The following is a 10,747-nucleotide window of genomic DNA, read 5'->3' as shown; positions in this document are numbered from 1 at the left end:
CAACCTGTAAGTTTACCTTAAGAGCAGCGTGGACAAAGACTCCCAAGTTCTTTGCACCTCAAATTTCTGAATTTTCTTTCCATTTAGAAAATAGTCCAGGCCTCTATTCTTCCTACCAAAGTGCTTGACCTCACACTTTCCAACATTGTATTCTATCTGCCAATCCTTTGCCCACTCTCCTTACCTGTCAAAATCCTTCTGCAGCCTCCCCTCCTTCAATAATAATGGCTCCTCCAGATATCTTTGTGTCATCTTCAGACTTAGCCAAAATGCCTTCGGTTCCTTCATCAAGATCATTAATGCATAAAGTGAAAAGTTGTGGTCCCAACGTTGACCACTAGACACTGGCTGCCATCGTGAGAAGGACCCTTTTATCCCCAATCTCGGCTTTCCACCATGTCCTATCCATGTTAGCACCTTACCTCTAATATTACGGGCCCTTATCTTACTCAGCAGTCTCCTATGCGGCACTTTGTCAAAGGTCTTCTGGAAGTCCAGATAGCTAACATCCATAGGATCTCCATGGTGTAACCTGCTTATTACTTTCTCAAAGTATTCTAACAGATTTGATCAGGCGTGACCTCCCCTTGATGAAACCAAGTTGACTTTGCCCTATTTTACTATCCACTTCCAAGTATTCAGAAATCTCATCCTTCACAATGGACTCCAAACTCTTACCAACGACCAAAGTCAGGCTCATCAGTCTGTAATTGCTCATCTTTTGCCTTACTCCATCTTTAAACAGGGATGCCATTTTAAATATTTTCCAGTCCTCTGTGACCCTCCCTGACCTCAGTGATTCCTAAAAGATCACCACAAACCCCTCCGGTATCTCTTCAGCTATCTCCTTCAGAACTCTGGGATGTAGTCCATCTGGTCCAGGTGATTTATCCACCTTCAAACCTTTCAGTTTTTCTCGCACCTTCTCCTTGGTGATGGCCAGCATACACAGCTCTGCCCCCGACTCTTGAATTTTTGGGATATTACTCGTGTCTCCCACTGTAAAGACTGGCGCAAAGTATTTGGTCAGTTCCTCAGCCATTTCTTTGTTCCCCATTACTACTTTTCCAGGGTCATTTTTCAGGGGCCCAATGTCCACTTTTGCCCTTTATATTTCTAAAGAAACTCTTGTAATCTTCTTTTACATTACTGGCTAGTTTACACTCCTATTTAATCTTCTTCCTCTTTATTTTTTTTTCATTGTCCTCTGTAGGTTTTTGTAATCTTCACAATCCTCTGGTTTTCCATTGCTCTTTGACATATTATATTCTTTCTCTTTTGCTTTAATGCTGTCCCTGACTTCCCTAGTCAACCATGGTTGCCTCATCCTCCTTGTACCATGTTTCTTTTTCATCAGGATGAATCTCTGCTGTGTCTTCTGAATTATTCCCAGAAAATCCTACCATTGCTGTTCCACTGTCTTTCCTGCTAGGCTCCTCTTCCAGTCAATTCTATCCAGCTCCTCCTCCATGCCTCCGTATATACCTCTATTCAGCTGTAATACTGTTGCTTCTGATTCTATGTTCTCCCTCCCAAATTGCAGAGTAAATTAAATCATATTATGGTCACTGCTTCCTAACGGTTCCTTCACTTTAAGCTCCCTTGTCAAGTCTGCCTCATTGCATAACACTAAATCCTGTATTGCCTGTTCCCTAGTGGGTTCTACCACAAACTGCTGCAAAAAGAGAGAGAGCTGCTAAACGAATATTTCTCATCTGTTTTCACTCAAGAAAAGGAGAATACTGAAGAGGAAAAGACTGAGATATGGGCTATTAGACTTGAAAGGATTGAAGTTCGTAAGGAGAAGGTGTAATCAACTCTAGAAGGTGTGAAAGTAGATCAATCCTTTGGGTCAAATGGGATTTATCCGAGGATTCTCTGGAGATGGCAGAGCCTTTGGCCTTGATCTTTGAGTAGTCATCATCTACAGGTTTAGTACCAGAGAGCTGGAGCATTGCAAATGTTGTGCCCTTGTTCAAGAAGGGCAACAGAGATGATCCAGGTAATTATAGACCACGAGCCTTATGTCTATTGTTGGAAAAGTTTGGGAAAGGATTATAAGAGATAGGATTTATAATCATCTAGCAAGCAATAATTTGATTGGAGATCATTAACATGGCTTTGTCAAGGGCAGGTGGTGTCTCACAAACCTTACAAACCTTTTTGAGAAGGTGACCAAGCATGTGAATGAGGGTAGGGCAGTTGACGTGGTGTACATGGACTTCAGTAAAGCCTTTGAGAAGCATCCATATGGGAGGCGATTGGAGCAGCACGGTGGCTAAGTGATTAGCACTGCTGCCTCACAGCACCAGGGACCCAGGTTCGATTCCAGCCTTGGGTGACTGTCTGTGTGGAGTTTGCACATTCTTCCTGTGTCTGCGTGGGTTTCCTCTGGGTGCTCCAGTTTCCTTCCACTGTTCAAAAATGTGCAGGTCAGGTGAATTGGCCATGCTAAATTGCCCGTAGTGTTAGGTGCATTAGTCAGAGGAAAACGGGTCTAGGTGGTTTCCTTTTCGGAGAGTCAGTGTGGACTTGTTGAGGCAAATGGTCTGTTTCCACACTGTAGGGAATCTAATCTAAAAAGACTGTGGAGGCATGGGATTGAGGGTGATTTAGCAGTTTGGAGTAGAAACTGGCTTTCCATAAGAAGGCAGCGAGTGGTAGTTGAGGGAAATATTCAGCCTGGAGTCCGGTTACTAGTGATGTGTCACAAAGATCTGTTTTGGGACCACTGCTGTTTGTCATTTTTATAAATGAATTGGACGCAGGCATAATGGATGGATTAGTAAGTTTGCAGATGACACTAAAGTCGGTGGAGTAATGGACAGTTGCAGGTTGCAGGGAGACTTGGACAAACTGCAGAATTGGGCTGAGAGGTGGCAAATGGGGATCAATGTAGATAAGTGCGAGGTGATTCACTTTGGAAGAATAACAGGAACACAGAACACCAGGCCTATGGAAAGATTCTTGGTAGTGTGGATCTGCAGAGGGATCTTGGAGTCCATGTACATAGATCCCTGAAAGTTGCCACCCAGGTTGATATTGCTGTACGAGAGGGCATAGCTGCAAGTTAAGGGGCGATGGATTCAAGACAGATGTCAGAGACAGATTCTTTACTCAGAGCGTGGTAAGGGCGTAGAATGCCCTGTCTGTCAATGTAGTTAACTCAGTCACATTAGGGAGATTTAAACAATCCTTGCATAAGCACATGGATGATTTTGGGATAGTGTAGGGGGACAAGCTGAAAATAGTTCATAGGTTGACGCAACATTAAGGGCCAAAGGGCCTGTCTATGTCTATGTCTATGATAAGCCATCTTGTAAACATTCCAGAAATTCCTTTCCTTATGATCCACTACCAACATGATTTTCCCAGTCCACCTGCAAATTGAAATCGCCCATGATCACTGTAACCATGCCTTTCTAGCATACCTTTGCTATCTCCTGGTTATCTTGTCCCCAAATCTTGACTACTCCCAAATGTCCCTTCTGTTGAAATCAACAAAACACAGGCATTGAGTCTGGTATTTTGCTGAAGGAGGACTCAGTAGGACTGGAAGCATCACAGGAAAAAAAACAAGAGCTAATATTTCAAGGAGGACGTGATGTGCTGTATTTGGTTTAAGACCTCCTGGTTTGGGAAACATCAGAGTTGTCAAATCTTATGACTGAGTGCAGACCGTTGTTAGTGTGAGTCATGTGTACAGTTTGGGTAAGGATTGGACTGGATAATGGGGTGCTGTGATAACTCCTATTATGGTTTTTTGACCTCTGTGGTTCCCCAACTCTACCCACACAGATTCTACATCATCAACATTACTTCATTTCTTGCTATTGTTTTAGTTTCATTTCTTGCTAATAAGGCAATCCCACCCCCTCTGCCTACTTGCCTGTCTTTTCGATAGGATGTATATCCTTGGATATTTACCTTCCAATTCTGATTCCCCTTGCAGCCATATCTCCGTGATATCCACCAGGTGATGGTTATGGGCAAGATGCAGCATTCTAAGTCATAACACATCAATGATGATGATCTTATTCCAAACATGTTCTCTTAAGTTGTCCTGTCTTGACCAGCAAATTAACTCCTCATTGTTAATATCTTTCTTCCTTTCTGTGAAACCTATTGCCACATCTCTGGATTTATTTGTCCTGTGCCAGCTTTACCAATGACATAAAAAACTCTATTTTGTTTTTAGCAGGTAAAGAGCTACCTGCACTGGTTTTTGTTCTTGTTCTATTTTAGCTTAATGTACCGATGTTGATCTCCCATTTGTATCATGAATACATTGAACTAGGAGTCAGAAGGTTATAAATTAAACAGTTGAACTTGGGTTGTAGATTACCATGAGAAATAATCAACACTCAAGTTATTAAATAAAGTGAATGTAATTTACTGGTATGAAATTGTACCCTTAGGCTAAAATTTCTCTGTTGCCTACATTTGGCATATCAGAAGGAATGCTCACATCACACAACTGAAAACATTATTTTAACAACATTTTAAACTCTTTTATTAATTGATTAACAACTTATTGAGATTGTATAGGCAGGAATTTGCTGAGAATTCATAGCCGATGCTTTAATTCATTCACCCAAAAACAGCAGAGGTCCTCAGTTCATTTTACACTCCAACCCTTCCTCGATGTTGTCATCTTTCATCATATGGAATGGTTAGACAAAGGTGGCCATGTTGTTCACTGGTGCATCACGTGCAGCTGAGAGTACCTGGTAAACACTGGCAGCTCGAACCTGTCAGCTGTTATGTACACACTCCCAGGATGGTAGTGATGTTGGACTCCTGAGCCAGAGCTCGTCCGCTCTGTTTTCCCTTTCTCTTCACATTTTGATTTTTTTTTCTTTTTACTCTCAACCTCTGGCAGTACTGGAGATGACCGAGCGAAGGCCAGTACAGACACCAAGCCTCAGTGTGGACTCGAGCGCCCGGCCTCAGTGTGGATTCTGACCTCCGGACTCAGCATGAACTCAGACTCCCAACCCCAGCATGAACTCAGACTCCCAGCCTCAGCGTGGACACAAGCTCCCAGTTTCAGTTTGGACTCGAACTCCCGGCCTCAGTGTGGACTCAAGCTCCCGGCCTCAGTGTGGACTCAAGCTCCCGGCCTCAGTGTGGACTCAAACTCCCGGCCTCAGTGTGGACTCAAACTCCCGGCCTCAGTGTGGGACTCAAACTCCCGGCCTCAGTGTGGACTCGAACTCCCAGCCTCAGTGTGGGCTCAAACTCCCGGCCTCAGTGTGGGACTCAAACTCCCGGCCTCAGTGTGGACTCAAACTCCCGGCCTCAGTGTGGGACCCAAACTCCCGGCCTCAGTGTGGACTCAAATTCCCGGCCTCAGTGTGGACTCAAACTCCCGGCCTCAGTGTGGACTCAAACTCCCGGCCTCAGCGTGGACTCAAACTCCCGGCCTCATTGTGGACTCTAAATCCCAGCCTCAGTGTGGACTCAAACTCCCGGCCTCAGTGTGGACTCAAACTCTCAGCCTCAGTGTGGACCCAAACTCCCGGCCTCAGTGTAAACTGAACCTCCCAGCCTCAGTGTGGAGTCGAACTCCTGGCCTCAGTGTGGATTCAAACTCCCAGCCTCAGTGTGGACCCAACTCCCAGCCTCAGTGTGGACCCAAACTCCTAGCCTCAGTGTGGACTCAAACTCCCGGCCTCAGTGTGGACTCGAACTCCCAGCCTCAGTGTGGACTCAAACTCCCAGCCTCAGTGTGGACTCAAACTCCCAGCCTCAGTGTAAACTGAACCTCCCGGCCTCAGTGTGGACTCAAACTCCCGGCCTCAGTGTGGATCCAAACTCCCAGCCTCAGTGTGGACTCAAACTCCCAGCCTCAGTGTGGACCCAAACTCCCGGCCTCAGTGTGGACCCAATCTCCCAGCCTCAGTGTGGACCCAAACTCCCAGCCTCAGTGTGGACCCAAACTCCCGGCCTCAGTGTGGACTCGTAACCCCCCCGGCCTCAGTGTGGACTCGTACCCCCCGGCCTCAGTGTGGACTCGTACCCCCCGGCCTCAGTGTGGACTCGTACCCCCCGGCCTCAGTGTGGACTCGTACCCCCCGGCCTCAGTGTGGACTCGTACCCCCTGGCCTCAGTGTGGACTCGTACCCCCCGGCCTCAGTGTGGACTCGTACCCCCCGGCCTCAGTGTGGACTCGTACCCCCCGGCCTCAGTGTGGACTCGTACCCTCCGGCCTCAGTATGGACACGAATTCTGAGCCTCAGTGTGGACTTGAATTCCCAGCATTCCCAGTGTCAAGATGAAACCTGGCACAGTCTGGGTTGGAAAGACTGTTATTCTGAATTCTAATTTCTCTCTTTTTCTAATTTATTCCAGGACTTTTTATTTCTTTATTTTTCTAATATTTTTCTTAAGAGCTTGTACATAAGAATCTGTACCTACATATCTTGTACCATGTAATATTTTGTGCTCATGTCAGTACATGTGACAATAAAGCTCATTCTAAACTCCAAAAATTCTACATCCAACACTTGGAGTGGCGTAGAAAATGCTGCCCACACACTGGTGTCACCTAATTGGTGATATCCTTCTCATGAACCACCCCACACTTCCATTTAATTCTACTTCCAATATCATGGACAGCAGCAGATAGTTACTAAGCCAGTTTAGGAATGGATGAGAGTAATTTTGTGCAATAGAGTCTGCCCTTTGGGGAGAATTGGGCATGATTGACAACAAGAATATTGACATGGTGGCTCAGTGGTTAGCGCTACTGCCTCACAGTGCCAGGGATCTGGGTTCAACCTCAGCCTCAGGTGACTGTTTGTGTGGAGTTTGCACGTTGTCCCATGTCTGAGTGGGTTTCCTCCAAGTGCTTCCATTTCTTCCCACAGGCCAAAAGTGTACAGTTTAGGTGGATCGGCCATGGGAAATGCAGGGTTACAGAGATAGAGTGGGGAGTAAGTCTGGGTGGGAAACTCTTTGGAGGGTCGGTGTGGACTTGTCGGGCTAAATGGCTTGTTTCCACATTGATGGGATTCTATGATTCTAAGAATGTTCTGGAAATTAAAAGTGCTCTTCAGTAATAGTGGCATCCAAATTCACAAGTCTTGCATTCACGAAATGAACAACATGAGTGGCGGATGCCTTCTGTGTCTCTGTGTTCTGAGAGAACACCCTCATCTTTCATGCCCTCTGTCTGTGTCTGTTGCAGCCTTTAATATGAAGAATATGAGAGTTATGTACTACCTCCCAGTGACCATCAGAGCAGAGGTTCTGTCGTGGTGATAACTTCGGGGCTCACTAAAATGAACATCAGTGATCTCAACATCTGTTAAATGAAGAAGCTTTAAACCAGTGCAGGAATTCTCATTTAGTAAAGACATGTTTTGAATAGGAATTGCACATGGGGGCTCTGTGATCTGAATTCCACAGCAACAAGTTGAAACCCTGATTCAAATACCTCCTTTGCCTCCAAAATCAAAAGAAGGATGGTTTGAGACTTTAGCTTAGAATCTAAAAGAAATGACACATTGGCCCCTGCACCTCAATTAAAGTTGTTAGTAACCATGATCTCAATACCAGAATTCATTATGTGGATCAGAGAAATCATGCCATATCACTCAAAGAATTGATCCTTCCCCTCAGCATTCCTAAATCTTGAGACTCCTGCAGACTGCTGTGATCTCTGTTTGATCTTCTGTGGGGCTGCTGCAGCTATGAGCTGATCTCTGCCTTGGCATTCACACCCCATGATAAAACAGACTGAATATCTCTCTGTGGCATTCCTTACCAGCATCGATAGTATCCTGTCTCATTGCATGTTTACTGCTGGTGAATTTTCTGAGCACTCATTTCTTGCCCAATCCCTGTAAATTCTTCAATCCAATTCACTCACTGCAGTTGATTTTTTTTTGTTGCATGCTGTGTGATTGTGCGAATTTTCACACGTTTTCTCAGCTTTTCCCTGCAGTTTATTTCCTCGGTGGGTCTTAAAGTCCATCACTTGGAGGTTCTGGTCACAGCATGTTTTCTGCTCACGTATTTCCCCCGACTCTATTTCCCCCCTGTGTCCTTTACTGTGTCTCTCAGCTTCATTCAGGTACTCCATGTTTCTTATGTCTGGATCTGAGGGAATGGTTACCACTGTCACTATAGAGCAAGTTGAAAGTGACACTTTTTAAGTGAACATTAAGTTAATCTAACAGAATTAGACACAAAGAACATGAAGGGAGGACATTTTCCTACAAATCTGATTGGAGCATGCTCTAATTCCATGTGATCTGAAGTATCTATGACATACACAGCAACCACATATTGACAATATTCCAACTGAGCTGTTCTGTCGAGGGTCTACATTTCAGCGTGACTCACTCCTGTTCCAGAAACCACCGCCTCGCACCAACTTCAAAGCACCACTCAGAAGAACAAAAGGTAACCGGGAACATAATTTCAAGAGTAACGATGTCATTAACATTGTTTTATAGATATTTTCTAATCTATTCATAGATATTATTACAGACCTCTGGAACAGTTGGATCTCAAACCTGGAGTTTCTGTTCCAGAAGGAGGGACACTACCACTGCCTATGAGAACCCCCTAACATTTCTGTAATAACTTATGAATGATCTCACAGCAGTTCAGCAGCATTCCATTCTGGAAACTTTCTCTGTCATCGTGACGTGTGGACAGGTATAGGCCATTCAACCCTCAATCCTATTCTGCTATTGGAGGAGGTCATAGCTGATGTGATAAATTTCTACATGGTTTCCCATTTTCAATGCAGAATCAGGTGAACAATAAGAAGTCTGGGCTAATGGGATGAATCACTCAAAATTGAATCTAAAAACAGTGTCTGTCATTTCTTGTGCATGTTAATAAGATATTGGGCCTGATTTTAACCCTTTCAAACATGTACAATTACAAAGAGTTAAAACTGGACCCATTACATCAGGTTATAAGCCTGATGCAAATGTTCAGTGGGGAAGAAACCATCAGCCAGCTCATACTATCTGGTAAAATGTTAATCTTGTTATTTCATGTACTCTGTGAGATATATTAATTTAACATTATAAGGATTCAATTGACCATTGTCCCGGTGTATACTTCTATAAGAATACACCTGTGTATTGTCATTAAATCATTCTATATATTTTACATATTTATGTTATATAATATATAGTTGTAAAATATATTTGTTAAAGTCTCTGCTACTGCAAACATTACACTAATTGAGTTCTTATTAAATTTTTCACACAGTCTCACCATTACTTTGTGGCTGTTCTATGCTTTGCTGCTTGTGAGAGAACAGAATTCTATTAAGTTTATTTTTACTGCCTTATCAACCTGTGGCAATACCTTATTCTGTCAGCCTGTGTTCCAAATCCCTATGCCCTTCCACAACACTGATCCTATTTCCATTCAGATTACAGCTGTTATGTTTTTCATTGAAATGTATCACCTCAAACTTATTCATGTTGAATTCCATTTGCCACTTCTTAGTTTTCACACACGTTCTGTCAATATCAATTTGGAGCTTTGTTTCTCGTGTTTAAAAAATGCCTTATTTTGATACCATTCTTAAACTTTGAATTCACTCCCTCCAGGCTACAGTACTATTCCAAGATATGTGCTCTCTTATTAAGATTGGAATGCTAGGTAATTTTAATTGAATTAGCAGCACATTTAAATGTATTGATGTTGTCCCCCACTGTCAACTTTGGAGCGAACTAAGTTTTCATTCCCAGTTGCTATTGACTCATTCAGTCAACATGTGTTCCTTTCCCATCAAGTTAATCTAGATTCTCATTGTAAGTAGTGTTGGCTGGCTAGTATAGTCAACAAAAGAAATTACTTCAATCTTCAACAGATTGAGAAAGGTATGAGAAGGTATTTTAAGCCATGTTGTTGCAAAAGGTTGGTTTTCTCTCTCTATCTTTTTATCGCTTTCAATCACTTGCAATTTTCAGAGATATTTTCTATTCCACAGATCCCTAAGTATAATCTTTCTCTTTGTAAATGTGCATTTCTTTTTCCCTTTTCTGTGGGGACTGATCAGTTCATACTGTACTCACTGGAGCTTAGAAGAATAAGAAGGGGGTTATCAGAGAAACCTATAAAATTCTAACAGGGTTAGACAGGGTAAATGCAGGAAGGATGTTCCTGATGACCAGGGGGGTCACAGTCTAAGGACATGAAATATGCCATTTAGGACCTAGATGAGAAGACATTTCTTTATTCAAAGAGCAGAGAGGCGTGGAATTCTCTGCCATGGAAAGTGCTTGGAGCCAAAGTATGAAACGTTTTCAAGAAATTGGATAAAGGTTTTAGGGCTAAAGAGATCAAAGGTATGAGGAGAAAGTGGAAATGGGAGATTGTGGTGATCATCCAAATCAATCATATTGAATGGAGGAGTAAGCTTGAAGGACTAAATAGCCTACTCCTGCTACTATTTTCTATGTTTCGATGTGTCATTATGTCAGGCAATTAACTGCAATCTGGTTAAAAAAATGATTGTATAGAGAAGTTGATCCATCCCACTAGGTCTGGGCTTTTAGATTTTTCAGTAACTTGAGGGTGTAATGCATCAACATATTTAAATATATCTGATATCTTTCACGTAATGATATTTCCCTTCCTTCCGCACATTGTTCATTTCCTCATGATCAATGCAAGGGAACTTTGAATGATTTCTCTCATGGTCAGCTGAACCTCGAACGTTAGTTTGAGTTTAATGGAAGGAAAAATTTAACTGAGCCATCTTTTATTT

The sequence above is a fragment of the Chiloscyllium plagiosum genome, unplaced genomic scaffold (assembly GCF_037043375.1).
Source record: "Chiloscyllium plagiosum isolate Xiang-an unplaced genomic scaffold, Cpla_swu_hap1 HiC_scaffold_34, whole genome shotgun sequence".
Classification (NCBI taxonomy): domain Eukaryota; kingdom Metazoa; phylum Chordata; class Chondrichthyes; order Orectolobiformes; family Hemiscylliidae; genus Chiloscyllium; species Chiloscyllium plagiosum.
The sequence above is the reverse complement of the archived record's forward strand: the minus strand, read 5'-3'. Positions refer to the sequence as shown.